We start from the raw sequence: 17,180 nt of genomic DNA on the forward strand, positions 1-17,180 counted from the left end.
CCACCAGAAAAAAAAGTTGATCGGAAAACCTTTGCAGCTCCTCAGGCAAATTGGATTAAATACGACTACAAATTGTTGAAAACTGGAATAGGTATTCAATTGTACAAATTTTTACCGTGGGGTTTTATGCAACATTTTTGTGTGATTCCTTACTGTTTTCTTTTTTTGAGTTGCGACACTTCAGTGTGGAACAAAACTAATTTATTTTATGTGTGGTACTTAACTGATAGACGAACAATTCATTTTGTTCGACTGATAATTACCTATGAAAACCGATCAGTCTGTGAAAGGAAAATGTTGGACGGTGATTCGAATTTTCCAGTCGATCAAAATGAATTTTTTGTCTACCAGTTTATAATATTCCAAAAAGTTTCATCCCATAAATAGACTTCGCGATTTAAATTGGTTTTGTTCAATTGTTCAAGCATTACTGTGGATTTACATAGCAACGTAAAAGTGACAGATGCAAAAATTTTCTCACACGGCAACTCGAAATTTCATTCATAATTTTAATTTTATGAATGAAATTTCGGGTTGCAGTATTTAAAAAACATTGCATCTGTCACTTTTACGTTGCTATGTAAATCCACGGTTAGACTCATCAAAATGAGATTCCGGCCAGAATCGGCTCTCAGCTAATTGTAAAGTGAGAAAAATGTGGTGTGACACCAAGTGTTAAATCCACTTATCACTCGGTGGCATAAATAACTATATTTAGCAACATTAATACGCGCTCTAGATTTCATTCACAGAATACGAAAATATTCTAGCACACCCAGTTGTGAAAACAGTATCATTTGACTGCGAATAACACTTTGGTAAATAAGAGAATGTTTGCATAACACTACAAGAGGCGGTAAAATACAAATGCAGTACAATTCTCAAAATGAAGACATTTCAAATTTGAAACAATTTGTTTTGTTGAGGAAAACAAAACTCATTAAACTTTAGCAAAACTACATTGAAGAAAATGCCAGGAAAAAAGAAGAGGAAAATCTACGAAATTTAAGGAAGCAATTAGAACTTTCAAAATATATATGAAAGGCAAAATTATTATTCAAGGAATTGTAAAGGATTGTGGATTGTGTTGCAATGTTGGAATGGTGTTTCCCATTGTAATTGTTTTGTATTTAGTTTGTAATGTTGAATATTTCGATATTTTTTCAAAACTAACAGACTAAGCCATAAAACACAACAACACAATGCTCTACGGAATAATGAGTTGGGAGAGGGGCGTTGTGGTTTGGGTAGAATATTCTCGAACATTTTCCGAAATTGTAATTTACAGTTCGTGTAATTATAATTGATGAAAAAAAAATGGGAATATACTTTAGGCAAATATGAGAGTGACCTCGGCAGTATACCATGTCGATAAAGTTTCTATGCCTCACTTCATGAATCACTTCAATATAAAAGTTGGAGTGGCTTAGGTCAAAATAATCTCGAAATTGATTTGAAACTAAAAATCATTTATTGCCTGCTCTATGCGAAAATGGACCATTACGTAGCAGGTCTCACTCTGCGAAAATGATCCATTACGTGACATTTCGGTTCATTTTACGAGAATTCCGTGGTGATATTCAACTTTCGCATTGAGCATGGAATAGACCAAAATACTTCGGATACCAGCATCCAAAAAATAAGTAAAATAAGTAAAATTCATTAATTCAGAAACAACTTTCACTGGAGTGCAGAATTTACAACAGCTGATCTCTTTTATCAGCATGGTTTATGCAATATTGCAATATTGTTTATGATTGTTGTGTATTTGTCAGTTAACTCACTCGTACGTTGTTGAAAATTGTGTATTTCAGTGAAACTTACCGAGTGATTAGTAGACTAGACTTAGAAGATTAGTAGGCCCTGTTGTGTGTGACCCTTTTTCGTCTAATTGGACCTACTGATTAAAGTCAATGAAAATAATTCAACCAGGTATGGTCTAATGTCACCTCGGAGGAAAGAACGATTTTAAAAACGGATTCTAACGCAACCATTTTCATATTATTTTGATCCGTTTAAGATAAATCGACAGATTTCGAAGAATCGGCCTGGTATGTACATTTGGTTAAAGTGGAATCCGAACAACTGTCAAAAGTCTCATTATTTTTACGTCAGACACACTTCGACATGAAATCTGGTATGAGTGTGAGTGTGATGTTTAGGCGAGATGGCACTGTAAGTTACAATTGACAATTGTATATGCCGGATTGTCATGCACGAGAAATCGCTATGATTTCATATTGTTTTTATCCAACTTTATTACAGTCGTAAGAGCCAATTGGCATTGCTATTACGGTAAGTAATCACACTTTGATTAGGACAAACCGGTTGAGCAACTTTACTCCGGAAATATCGAACCCGGAACCCGAGCGATCAACTTGCTCTATAATTCTTTTTCGACAATTGTAGATGCCTATATTTGTCAACAAGACAGCTTGTAGCTCGATTTTATCACAACATTGTTACCTCATGTAATGAGATACTTTCGCAACATCGAATGTAAACTACAATTACCAATTGTATTCAAACGTTATCAATGTCATACGAACGCTGATTCATTAAGCTACAGAATTTATTTCCACATTCAAATGAACCAATATAACCAATTTCAACCTTCGACAAATATCTGTGTTTCAATTAGTTTTCGCTGAAATGTGGATTTTATTCAAAGGAGAAAGAAAGAAAATCCCAACGAAACTTCAATCGTTATTTACATAAACATGATTTGAGTGATTTACAGCATAATATTTGTGTATCTACAACACTCTCTACAACGAAAACAAATTGAAAACTCCTTAGAGCACATTGGGGTGGAACGACTAGACAACATTTTCAATTTATTTTTTGTTTATATATCGTGTCGGTTCGAGGACAGTGTTAGTTTAGACGACTTGTGAAATGATCATTTCTGAACGTTGATTTGCTTGTTACACTATTTGCATTTTATCGATCGTGTTCAGACGACGAATTGAATGACTGCAGGGATTGGAAGACAGATAGTGTTATCCTTAATAAAATGTGACATAACTTTCAAATTTAGGTATACTGACCGTTCACTAAAAAGAAGAAAAAAAAACGATATTCTGTTCACCCTAACAATCCATTCTAATTTATATATCCATTCATATACCAACATACTCACATACTACCAGGGCAAATAAATCATTAAACTTTATACTAACATTGATGACAAAAGCCATTTTTATTCTATTTTTCAAAAGCAATTCCGTTCAGATGAGAAAATAACAACTTATACGGGCGAGGTAGGTGTTTGCACATATCTCGTTGTCTATACATACGACATCCATTCATATACAGTATGTATGTAGTTCAAGTGGCATAAAACCATATGGAGATACTATACTCAGTCGAGAACAACAACAACATGAACAAAAAAAAAAAGTTGTCTGAAAACCAGTGAAATATTCTTTCCAGGTATCCATGCATATCTGTACCATTTTCTATTTTCCAATTTATATTCGCATTTTGCACATAGTGTCAGACTTGTCATAAATAACAAACACTGACAGCACCCAGCCACTCCAAAAGTATGGGAATATAAATCAATGAAGGAAAAGGACAGGTTATCTGGGATCGAAATGATTATACTCATTACGGTTGTATTTATGCACGCCCTGGTTTTGCTCTCTACATCCCCCACCCCAACTTCCCGTCTAATATTCTTCAAACAATGTTGTGACAAAATCAAATCAAAATTTTGTTATAAATATTCAACGAGAAATTAAACACCCACACAACACCATTTTATAAACATTATGTCAAAAGGAATTTTTTTTCTTCTTCTTTATTTTTAATTTTGCACTTTGTGTTTTGCATTTTAAAATGATATTCGTTCAGCGATTCAGCGTCTATTCATTCAGCCATATTACGTTAAACAGTTTCATGTGGAAGATACACCAGTGTATAATAGCACTCTGCTCTATCAATGGCAGTAGTAACCTAAAAGCCACACAAGCCGCTTGTATACATAACATGGGCATGGGTATGGGTCGTGTCGCAGGGAAAAGTTTTGTTGCGAAAAAAGGATTTCGAAAAATGTCATTATGCAAAAAACAAAAAAATATTTATTTCTAAGTTAGATCGTGCTGTATCATAGCGCAGCTACTAGCATTAACATAAAAAAAATGCATGCCGATGATATCGGAATTGCTTTTGTTAAGACAGCAGTTAGACCGCAAACACGCGAACAAATTTGCGTTGATGGAATCGACAATTATGATATGTTTTCCATTGTAATCAATATTCATAAAAAAATTAAAAGCGCAGTATAGATCATTTTCATGACAATGTAGACGTCAGACACGATCACAACTGTCAGACATGACGTACGAATTTAACGAGCGATTTGAACGCAGTTTACGTCAATTGATTGAGGTTAATGACAACTTAGCGAAGAATAAAGTTGGGTTACGTTGACAAGTACCGTATAATGAAAACGATGCATAATCCCAACAGCTCAAAATTGATCGTGTGTTTTTCAAGGTTCTGAAAGAACCAGGTTAAGACAACTCTGAGTTGAAGTTTATAAGAAAAAGGCAACGTAACAAAAACAAAATTCCGAATTTTCCTAAAAAACATTTTCTTCAAGTTTCACACACAATCTGTACTGAGTGCGTTTATCGATTTCGGTGTCACCCGCCCTCGTGGGTGTCTTAACCTGTTCTTTCAGAACCTTGGTGTTTTTGGCCTTATGCTCTCTTGGAGTTAAAACACACAGCGCATGCAAAACATACAAGAAAAACAAATGTTAATGCTAACAGCAGTGCTATGGTTGTTTGGATGTTTTGTGGCGGTTTCTATTTTGTATTTATATGGAAAAATACGGATTTTGCGGATATATATATTATATGAAGGTGGTCCATATTGTTCCTGTCACTTATGATGAAAACTCGTTTCAAAAACTTGAGAATTTTAATTGGAAAATTTAATGGAAACTCAGAGATAAAAACATTTGATTTTGCGCCAAATTTCGTCGTCGCGCTTGGAGCTCATTATCGTTCAAACATCTTAGTGCACTCGTCGTTTGAATTTATAATTGGTCGAGACTTGTTATGTGTGAAGAATTGTACTTGATGGCGTTTAACCGTCATTACGACACGTGTCTGGTTCAGATATACTGAGAATTCAGGTGATTTTTTTATGTAAATTTTTGAATTTTTGGTCATTGTATACATATATGTAGCCCCGAGAGCTAAAATAAAATAAAATAAATTTACACCCTTCATCATACGAAAACAGACGAAATCACGCGCCGAAAGTTATCGGAAACAATAGTTTTTTTTAGTTCTCTCTGAGCAGACCATATAAACAGGTCTAGGGATATAGATGATGTTTTACTCGCATGCGACCTGTTTTGAATTGATGTATACGAAGGCGGATCTAACTCTCTCTTTTTGTTTTTTCTGTTTTCCGTTTCAAAAAGCGTGTGAAATTGTGTTCATCATATGGAGAGAACACATTCAATCACAGTATGTGTGTGACATCGTATGCCACGAGAATTATTTTTGCATACGTATGTATGTTGAGTCTCGACTTCGTCTCGAAATATACATACTTATGCAAAATAATTCTCTCGTCACACGGATTCACTCGTATACTGTAATTTCGTGGTTTCTCTCCTTACGATGAAAATAACTAATCTACCAACAATGAAATACCATTCTGTATATCAGACAACACGATATACATATAGCTTATAGCATGCAATAAGCAAACCTCCAACAGCATAACGGTCTATAAGTCCCCTTTATGCTCAACGGTCTTCAATGATTTTTCTTCTTCAATTTTATAATTTAACTACTCAAACAGCTTAAAAGAAAAGCCCAACAAAGTAAACCAAAAATTTTCATAGTTTCACATCACCACAGCCAGCTCTACTAGAATATTCATGATCCTATCCGGCATTATGTAACAAAATCTACCTATCTATTCAATGCCATATTTTACATTTTGTATACACACACACACTCTCTCTCTCTCTGTCTCTCACTCCCTACGACAATGTAGAGGAATTATTCCGAAAAGAAAGATAATATTTTAATCCTTTAAGGTCCATTTAACAAAAATCTAATTTACGGGATTATTTAAATATCTAAAAAATAAAAGAAAAATCACGGAAAACTTTTCTGCTCTGTGAAGAATGGTATGGTGTGTATGGTACGATGGTATGCTTGGAATTTTCGTTTCGAAATTTCGGTGGTAGAGACTTAAGGTTGAAATGCACACAGTTTGTGTTTGAGCAGCAGTACATATATATATGATAAAAAAGATTGTTCAACATTTAGTCGGGGATTATTTACGGGATGTGCCTGCAACCTGCATGTGTATTATTTATGAAGCGACAACAGTAATTGTTTGCGACGATTTCCAGATTAGTGAATTTTGTAGTAAGACTATCGTAACGAGTTTACGGAACGATAGGCGGATGTCAATGTCGTTAGAGATGTCAAATAAGTTGTCATTTTTACAAAGCTAACCACAACGTTAAAAAAATGTATTTAAATTTGTCATTGTTTGAGGCTAGCTTTGTGAAATTGAAAACTCATTTGAGAAAAGAAACCGCTATTTGACATTCAAATATTACGTAACAAAAGAGCAGTCAGTTTATAGACCAGTGCACCACGACACTTTGAAACCAATGCATTGTATTAACCTAACAATATTTGCTCTACGACTTCTGTCATCTGGCGCTAGAAGGGCTAAAACAGGAGTAGTTGTCAGCAATCACATCGTAGAAAATTCAAATCGATGTCAAATAAGTTGTCATTTTCACAAAGCTAATGTCAAATCGAACAAAAAAAGTATTGGATGGTGAGACGTCACACAAATTTTCATACATTTCTGTGAACGAAACATCTTTTGAGGTTAACTTTGTAAAATTAACAACTCATTTGACACTTTTTGAGTGAAGAAACCTTTATTTGACACTGATCTATTGGAGCCAAATGAAGAATGAAATTGAAAAATAAAATTTTCGCTTATGTATTAAGCGTGCCTGACAAGTTCAAAATTGGAAAATTTGACTTGTCAGCCACGCCCTAACGAAAATTTTATTTTTCAATTCCATTTTTCCTTTAAAGCCATGTATAGCGTTAAGGCCATGTATAACTTTAAGGACATGCATAACTACACCTGGTGTTAAGGCCTTAACCTGGCCTTTACTCTAATACCTTCAGGGTTTTAAAAACCTTTTACTATCGTTTCATCATATCCTTTTCACCAAGCCAACTAAAATCCGTCAAGTGAAAGATTAATCATTTTTTGTGTGTTGACACCGGATTTGTTGCAGCGACCTCTTTCAGTGAAATAGTGAATCGTACTCTATCGGTAGAGTTGACAAAGAATAGAGGAAAGAGAATTGATGCCGTAATCCCACTCCGGACATTGAATCTCATTATTGTGGTTGCTTCTTTTCAATATACTTGAATTGTGATAATTCAAATGTCCGAAATGAGTTCTTTATTCGTAGTACATCTGAGGAGGACAGTCGTACTGCTATTGCACAATAATTGCCGATTTTCATTCGGATAACGTAAAATGAATTCTGTTTAAGACGTTATACTGACGACAAGTGTACTGGATCTATCAAGACCAACTGCTGTGCAATGGAAATGCTAACAGCAACACACAAATATTTTTCCAAGAAACCATATTTCTTTGACCGAAAATACAGAAACGACCCATACTTTGATTGTCTTTCCAACAATTTATTGTAAAACTAAAACAAAAGTTCTTCAGTGTATATGTAGCGCTGTAGTTATATACGTATTGTTTATCGTTTGTGCCAAATACCAAGCACCATACAATTTTCGGAATATTCTTCCCATTCCATGAAAATCCCCACTAACGAATGTACGATAGCAAGCGATGGAGCTTGAAAAACTTGATTTTAAAATAGCGTTCAGTTTTGGTTTATACAAAATGTTGGGTGCTGATGAAAAATAAAGGTATATAGTGTGCTTCATTTAGTGGGTTATAAATGTTGATCGTGATGGAAGCTCCAGGTGAATTATGTAAAAACTTAAATGCAAAAACACTTAACAAGTTTTAACTTTTAGCGCTCTCTTCGTTTATCAATTTATTCGTGTTTTTTTTTCTCGTCTCATTGATTTTTGTTCTGTTCTGGGAAAATCTTAAACTGAAATTAATTATCACTTGGAGATGGCCACGTAACGAGACGTGTGCTAATTCATTACACACAGATGAACATTCATGCAAAGTGACATAATCAATGACATTAAATGTGTCTCTGATGTATTATGTAATCAGGATATATGAAATGAAGTCATTGTTGTTTAGCATTTGCCTGTCAAATCGTTGTCGAAAATTATGTCACAAATATAATCCGAAAGATTTCAAATCGAATTTTCGACGTAATCTTTGCTCGGTTTTCGGAAGCTTTGAAATATTAAATTATCAGTTCGTACGGTTCGTACTGTAGATGTATCTTAATTCTGTTAATTAAACCATAAAATACATAGAATAACATTGTGTATCAGATCCCGTCGTATCGGGATGTGCACGAGTAGAATGTAGGATTTGTTTTAAGAATGGGAAAAAAATGTTAAATTTAAATGCAATTGAAAAGTTCAACACGGGTAAGCAAATAAGTTCGGCGAATTTCGAGTTACAGAAGTCCCTTACGTCGAGAAGTTGAATTTCAATGAACATTTTTACCAGTGCTGCTGGCTAGAAATGGTTTTTTTGCAATAGCAAGGATGTAGTTTGCTGTCGCTAAGTGAAGTAGCAATGTCTATATGCTACTACGGAAACTAAATTAATTTGATTTGTTCGTTTAGAGACATCACTAACAGCCTTTTACAACCAATAACAAGTACAGTCTGGACCACCGGCTTAACTTCCGAACCACGCCTTGAAGTATGCAAATACTATGTGACAAAAGTTAGCTGCTTAATTGATATCTCGCCTAAATGTAGGCTATGTACAAAAATACATCGTATTTGGGTTACGTCATACGAGTCATTCAGTGTGCACATCGTGGCAGCAACTAAACACACTGCAGCTACCCAAATTATGAATCTTGAGTGACTTTAGGACGTTACCAATGCATTATAATCGCTAGGAAAATTCCATCTGGAATTGTCTGACACGGGACTCGAACGGGGATCGTTTTGGTGGAAGGCTAGTACGTAACCATTGAGCAATCCCGTCTACAAAAAGCTAAAGATTGATATTTTAGTGGTCTTATTAAATTCTTAAATTCTACAAGCCATTCTCGCTATATATGTAGTGAATATGTAAGATCGCGTATCGAAATATCTATGACTTTCAGTTGTTGTTCATGTTCTCCAGCCAACCAACCATATTATTTTCATAAACAAAAAATTGAACTTTTGCTAACTAAAAAGATTCCGGCTTAACTAGACACTTGAGATTGAATTATTTTAAACAGCTGATAGCGAGTAGTAATTATAAGAAACGTCATGGTGAAGACATAAATAGGAGTGGCTGGTTTGAAGATGGCGACCGTTAATTTATGTTGTTAGATGTTGGGAACTGGGTGCAAACGTTTCTACCCATCTTTGAGAAAGAAAATTTTTGAATTTCGTTTGTCGAGAAAATTTGTGACAAACTTTTTCTCAAAAGAGTGAAGTCAACTGAGTCAACTGCTCCCATCTTAGGTCTCTAATTTGACTTTCGAAAAGTAAATCGCTGTTTACGCTGCTCTTAAACACAGCAGTGAACAGTGAACGACATCTCAAATGTCTCACTGTCATTTTTTTCAGAGAATGTCATTATGAATTTGAAATGACACAATAAAATTCTCAGAAAAATTTGACAGTGAGACATTTGAGATGTCGTTCACTGTATTAGGCATTTTTCCAAGAATTTTTAAGAATTGAATTCTCAAAATTCCTGATTTCTTAGACACTTCTGAGAATTCGGAAATTTTGTAAAAACATTTTTACAAAAATTCTTTAAAAATTCCTAGAATTCCTGGAATTGCTAAAAGTCCCTAAAAAATCTCAAATTTACATTTGTAAAAAAACACATTTGACGGTTTGACGGTAAAGTCATCGATGCACCCAGTGTGTCCACTCAATGATATTTTGGCGCAAAATTTGAATACGCCTTGAAATTAAAATTTCAGCCAAAATACCATAGACTGGGAAACTTTTAATTGACTGGGAACATCGATGACTTTTAAAACTATGATAAATCTAAAAAATACATTTGACAGTTTAGGAATTTGTCGCAATTAATTCTTAAGATTATTAAGAATCGTAAGAATTTGTTAAATATATGATGAATAAAAATTGCGAACAAAAAGCTCTGCAGTCTTTGCTATGTCGTGCTATTATTGATATAAAACAGAAGTTTAGCGAATCGATTAGCGATTAGCGAAAATTTTCTCGCTAATTATATTTTAGCGTCGCTACCACAACCGTGCTCATTAGTATTTGTACAACATACATGTAATTTGTGAACACATTCACATGTAGAACCAGCGAGTGCAAAGCAAAGACATTAATAATTTCATAATTCATAAAGAACGAACCGACTCTCCGTTTTCGTCTATGAGCGAGCAAGAATTATATTTATTTAAGAACAGAAAAAAAAAACATTCCTAAGTAGCTTCCCTACGCATTTAATATTTCAAACCTCTCACGGTTTACACAAACTTTCGACCCGCTTACCTTCCGTTTAGCTCCTTTGAAATTTACCGTTGCAATCAATTATAATCATCAACGGTAACGTAAGCAACACAGAACGGCATTATAACTTCTGAGTACAACACGGCGAACAAGAAAAAAGAATTAATTGAACTCTTTGAAGAGCAGCAACTTGAGAAAAAGGATTTTTAAGTAAATAAATTATGATTTTAAAAACTTTGTGCAGAAAATTCAGTAACTAGAGACTTGGGTATCGTCTGGAAACGGATCGAAACAACTGTGGTGAGAGGGTAGTATTTGATGTTTAATCCCTTCCGCCATGTGAGGGTGTTCCAACATACCTCATGGAACGGGGAGTCCGACTCATCATCTACCTTCTATAGGAATAGTGCCCATAGTGGTATAAGAGTGAAGGTTGGACAATGTACAGCAACCGAAAGGTGTGTAGAGTGTAATTTGAGAGCGTTACGTACAGTGGTCAACCGCTTTTTCTAGTCTCTAATTATGTGCAACAGAACACAACAACAATGACTAAATGAGGTAAGTTCTTGGACCTAAATAACCTAATTGTAGGAAGCAATAATAAGCTAAGTGCAGTTTGAGTCAACTACAAATTCACCTGTGTGTGTGTGTTCTTAGCTTCTATACGGGAAAGGAACATTAATATAAGAAACATAAAAATTTATTTGTCTCTTCGATTCTTTTATTATCGCTTAAAAGCTTTTACATATAATTCTCGGAGGACATTTTTACTGCCCAACCCCATTTTCCGAATAACTTTATACATTATGCAGAAAACAAATCGAAATTCGTGAAGAAAAATATTTTTTTTTCTCTTGTACCAAGCGTTTTATGTGGACATAATATAGATACGAAAGCAAGCACATATGGTGCTCATAACATTTAAAATTTTATGGTATATTGTTCGCCGTTGGACGATTCAACGATTCAAAAATTAATGCAAACAATAAATCATGGAATCGTGGAATCAATGTTTAAAATGCAAAAATTTACGCAAAAACAAAATGCACAAAATAAATATGGAAAAGGCTCAATGCATTTTTATTTGTTCCACGTGATTGTTTTTGATTTCGTATATAATACTGTGGCAGCAAACAACAACAACCAATATACGATTAAAACCACCATCCCAATATTCGACACCTAACAAAGTCGTATTCGAAACGGGGTTTTAACAATGCTACAACAGCGAACCAAGTAATTTTCAACAGTTATTTATGACATCGAGTGCGAGTGTACTTTATTAGGCTCTAGATTATGACACGAGGCCGCAAGCCGTGTGTCAAAAAACACTTCGTAAGCCTAATAAAATACTTCGCATCGAGATTCACACAGCGACAGCGACATCTAAAGTTTGCAGAATTTGCATATTATGATGCTGAGTGGCATAAAATAATTTTCGAAATTGATTTAGCCGCTTTAATAATGACTTCTTTCCGAACGTTACCATGAAATATTTATGGGCTGGAGTATTATTAAAGTCATAAATTAAAACGATACAACAAAAGACCATAAAGTATTTTCTATACCCGAAATGTTCTAGCATTGCAGTTTTATGTGTAGATTACTATTCTGGCTGGATTTAAATTAAATTTGTCGTTTTTTTTTGTTTCACTCGTCCATGTTTTATATTGACAATATTTCGTTCCTCTACTCTCTGGTTAATGTTACACATTTTTCGACTGCTGGTTCGGAGCCAATTCAATTTTTACCGAAAAACCGAACGGGAAAATAAACAGAAGAAAAATTATCATAAAGATCAAAGCACAGGGAAAAGGAACAGCACACCACGTCAGAATCAAAAATTATATGAAAATGACTGTGTATGGATGAGTATAGTGGTGTATGGTGGTATACAAAAAAAAGTAAAGGAAAAATGTGAGGAGAAAAAAAAATCTTTTGCCGTTTCACGGTTCCTTGTTTTTGCTCTCCAAAAAACGCAAGTATTTATTGAATTATAACGAATGAATTACAATTTTGCCTTGTTTTGCGTCTTTGTATTTGTTGTGTCTTTTTTTTCTTATTCTCTCGAAAAAGAAGCGAAAAGAAACACACTCTAAAGTTACAACACAGGAACATAACCAAAGAAAATTGTGTATGGCAACTTTATAGATATATTGGTGAGTTGAAAGCTTTCTTATTTATGTGAAAAACAAAAAGCGAATTAAGAATGAAGTTCGAACGTATGGAGCAAGTGTGTAATTTTATCGAATATATACAACATGAACGGCATATTATTTCGAAGGAAAAGACCCTCGGGCTGTGTTAAAGAAAATATTTTTCTGTGAAACATTTTCTAGGATTTTTTTTGGTTGTTTTTCTTTTAGTGGCACGGGAATAATTTTTTTTGATTTTTGCACAAAAATTCACTTGATAAAGATCCAATAAAAATGTAGCAAGTTAATCAAAACACTTACAAAATGTCTTTGCATCATTCGATAAATCTATCATTGTTCGTGTTCGAATGAATGTATCACCGGGGATAAATCGAAATTCATGTATCCATCCCGACACTGTTCTCTGTTTGTAAATTTGTTTTATTTTATTTTTTGTATTAACTACCCTTTGTGAAATATTTTTAAATTTTTTTGTTTTAAATATTTTTCTTCATCGATAAAAACGACACAACTCCCTTTCACTTCGTGTGCATTATAAATTTACAAAACAAAAAAACATTTTTCATCATTTTTTTCCCTTCTTCTCTATTACATTAACCCTAAAGTACAACAATTCACGTCCGCAGCAAACAGTCGAGCGATTTGTTCAATCCGCGGGCTCTGAGGCAACTGTGGTAGGCTGGAGACTGGATCCATATCTGCGCAAATGCGCAAGTCTGCAGACAATATTCGCGCAACCATGGAATTTTTCGATTTTTTTGTTGTTGCCATTTTTATCATACTGAGTATGGGAACATGGAACACACCGAATATGTGTGTATTTTCTCTGAGCACTTCATAACACACGAAAATCCATTCAAACATTCCCAACCGAAAAGAAGCATATAGCACAAGAGCGCATATATAACTTTTTTGGGTGTATCCTTATTTGAATGGCAAAAGAAGGGAAAAAAAATTGATGATGAAGAAGAAGAAGAAGAAGCAATGTTTTCGAGACATAATTTTAATTATTTAGATGGATGAATATTGACATTGGATAAACGTAAAAGGAAAATGAGAACAGAAAAACAAAAATGAAAGAAAGACAAAATTTTGATTCCGAAAAATATATTATTCGATTTCAACAACACTCGTATACACACACCAGACTTCACAAGTCCCTTCGAACAGTACTCCAATGATGCTCCAATACATGTTTTTCAAATCGATGCGATGGGAGATATAAATCTAAAGCGAACCATTTGGGAAACGACGATGATGTTTGTTTTGTACATAAAATATAAAAAAGAAAAAAAAATCGAGATTTCATACGAAAAAAGTTTATTTTTTAGGAAATTTATTTATGTTTTCCCTATAAATATAATAATCCCGTACTCCATTAGCAAAACCAGATTCTTAAACACAAAATTCCGTGTTGTACCATAAAAGGAATTGTAGCCCAGTACAGTTAGTCGAACCAATATCAATTGTTAGAGAACACGTAGGACGGTTTTGATTCATATTAACACTATCTAGGCTAGACTTGTCACAAAACGCCCATCGAATTTGATTTACTTATGGGAATTTCGGGTGATAATTTTGGATTGTGGCCAGAAACTGAAAATTTCCTAAAAAGAATTTTTCGGGTTACTACTGCCGCATATGGATGATAACGAAAGTCAGCATCGTTGAATCATCACATAGGAATAAGAAGCAATTTCACATAAAGAAAGAGAAATTTTTAATTAGATAAGTTTCGTCTTCAATGAAAAAAGAAGGGAAAACACATCACTCACCTGTTTAAGATAGTTTAAATTTTTGTGCTAACACAAATTACTTGTGCTATCACAAAAGTGTTTGAAGTTTGTTGAGTTTTTTCATTGCAATACTAATAGCACTAATCGCCCAAGTATTTACGAAAATCCTGAACGAACTTGTGCTAGCCCAAAAAATTTCAACACAAAAATTGTCACTATCTTAAACGGGATATGATAAAATCGACGCAATAGGTTTGTTTCTTCCAAGATCATTTCGAAATGTCAAATTTCATCCACAGAAGGCAACCTAACCTCAATTCTCAGGTTGACGAAAGTTTTATCGAAAAATTTACGAAGAATTTTGTTGGCGTTTAGGTTATGATCGTCGTCCTTCGTGTTGTCAAAATTCGGGTGTTTACAGTTATTTGGAACAAACCTAATGTATAGACATTATTTTTAACGTCGATGGCAGTTCTTAACGTGAATGGCATTTTGACGATGAAACAACAGTTTTTCTTACGAGCTCATCACTCCGTCATGTATTGCATGAATTTGTTAGGAATTTTAACATTTCGTCTTTTACTTGCTACCCGTGTTATGGTCTACAATTTGAACATTTCGTCTTTTACTATTTGAACATTTCGTCTTACACGGGTAGCAAGTGAAAGACGAAATGTTTGAAATGTTCAAATTTTACCGGAATCCTATGGAGAAAGTAGAAGCAACGTGGAAACGTAAACCGAATATAAATAAATGCTTCGAACCTTTGTATACATATTTATACACATAAATCGACTTGAAAAAAAAACAATTTTTTTTTCGCATAAACTAGTTTCGGCCAACATGATTTATCTTAATGCAAGAGCAAGAAAATTCGTACAAAACGGAAAGAAAATCGGACGAAGTGACGGTTTGGTGTGTGCTGAAATTTTTTCGATGACGTAAATTCTCATTTTTCCACCCTTAAACCTAATAACATTAATATTGTGCCGTACATACACACAGCAGACTTCTTCACATATACTGTCTCACAACCGAAATGTAATTCATAACTCCAAAGATGGGCCAATCTCTTTTACAGACACTCTTTATTGTTTTGAAGGTGTATTTTGTTTCTGTCATATTAGGAAAACTGGTCACATCACACACCAGAATAAAAAAAAAAGTTTTGAAAGATTAAGTTAAGTATCAGTAAGTATATATTGGCACACACACATTTTTTTACGGTGCCCGGGTTATGACTGTATATATAAATGTATAGATGTGATACGTTATCATTGTCATTATGTTTGAGTGACTTCGAAAATGGTTATGAAAACGATGTGATGTTTGAATGTTTATTTCGTTATAGGTCAAGATTGATGTCCTCCCTTTGTTTGGACATGTTCGAAAGTTTAAGTTGACAAATAAGTACTTTTCGGTTGAAGCTATGTTGGGTCGTTATCTCTTAATATCCACTTGTATTGGTTTCGGTATATGGGAGCTTTCAAAAATTTGATATGAAGTAATTAGTTTGGCAAACCGTCGTTTAGTCGTTCAGGTATAAAAGGAAATTGGAAAAATTGTGTTGAATTTCTGGGCATACAAGATTGACATATGTTTATGTAGACTTGTCGTAGAGGAGTAAATGATCATCAAGCTATAAACAATTTGATTAGGAATAACTATCACCAAAGGATACATAGGAATTGCAATTCGGGCGGCTAGGTCATCTCGCACGCCGGCCAGTTTTAAAGTATTTTGACCGAATTCCCAGAATTCTATATTATTCTACTCAATGGACATTCGAAATATATGAAAACGTTCCTAAAATCAAGAAAAAAGCTTAAAAAAACTGAGTGAAGTACTGGTCATTCTAGAGTTCTAGTATTGAGAAGTAGATGGACCCCTCTGAGTGATGGAATTCTAGGAACTGACCTCCAAACACCTCTATCTTCCCTCAAATCCAGAGTAAACTAGAAAACAACTGTTGGAAATGTTATTTTTCCTTGAGTTCTAGCTTTGGAAAGAAGATAGACCTTTGGCAGTGATGGAATTCTAGGAACTAACCTCCAAACATCTCAGACTACTCTCACCTTCCTACAGTTCTAGCACTTGGGTGACCCTTCGGACTGATGGAATTCTAGGAGCTGACATCCAAACACATCAATCTTTTCTCAAATCCGGAGGAGACAACAAAAAAAAATTGCTGAAAATTCTAGTTTTTCTTGAGTTCTAGCTGTGGGATGCATCTGGGTTCATCACCCAGTCATATAGTTGCATATCATTCAAAGGTATCATAGTCTTGTAATTTATTGAGTGAAAATCGTTCAGATCGTTCGAAATGCATATTAATTATCAAAATTTTCTGTGAAAAAATTTTGTGAGAAAAGTGCTGATTATGCATCCTAGAGCGGTGGCGCCCGATTCTTTGATATGTCAGAGCTCGGCCAGCTATCGTTGGTATGCAATTTTCTTTCTACCCCACGCCAAAATTGAATAAGAAATGGCCAGGTAAATGAATCTCAAAGTTAGCGGATTTTTGGGCCACTTTTCCGAGAATCCTCCATAGACCGGGCAGTTATGGTCTCTTGACAAAAAAGTTGTTCTATGAGTTTTACGTATTGGATCAAAGTTTCAGAAAACGTTGAGACCACCACGGTTCACGACGG

At 34.4% G+C, this 17,180-nt stretch overlaps 1 protein-coding gene across 2 annotated transcripts in view; it reads right to left on the minus strand.

Annotated features, from left to right (window-relative positions):
* The window catches only part of LOC119069777 (acetylcholine receptor subunit alpha-like 1), a 125,150-nt gene extending 111,697 nt beyond the window's left edge, over positions 1 to 13,453 (minus strand). For both annotated transcript variants that reach the window (XM_037174034.1, XM_037173956.1), the window contains exon 1: positions 13,094 to 13,453. The gene's annotated coding sequence lies outside the window, so the exon portion shown is untranslated. The remainder of the gene's footprint in view (positions 1 to 13,093) is intronic.
* Between the last annotated feature and the right edge of the window lie 3,727 nt (positions 13,454 to 17,180).

The sequence above is a fragment of the Bradysia coprophila genome, chromosome II (genome assembly GCF_014529535.1).
Source record: "Bradysia coprophila strain Holo2 chromosome II, BU_Bcop_v1, whole genome shotgun sequence".
In the NCBI taxonomy this organism is placed as follows: Eukaryota; Metazoa; Arthropoda; class Insecta; order Diptera; family Sciaridae; genus Bradysia; species Bradysia coprophila.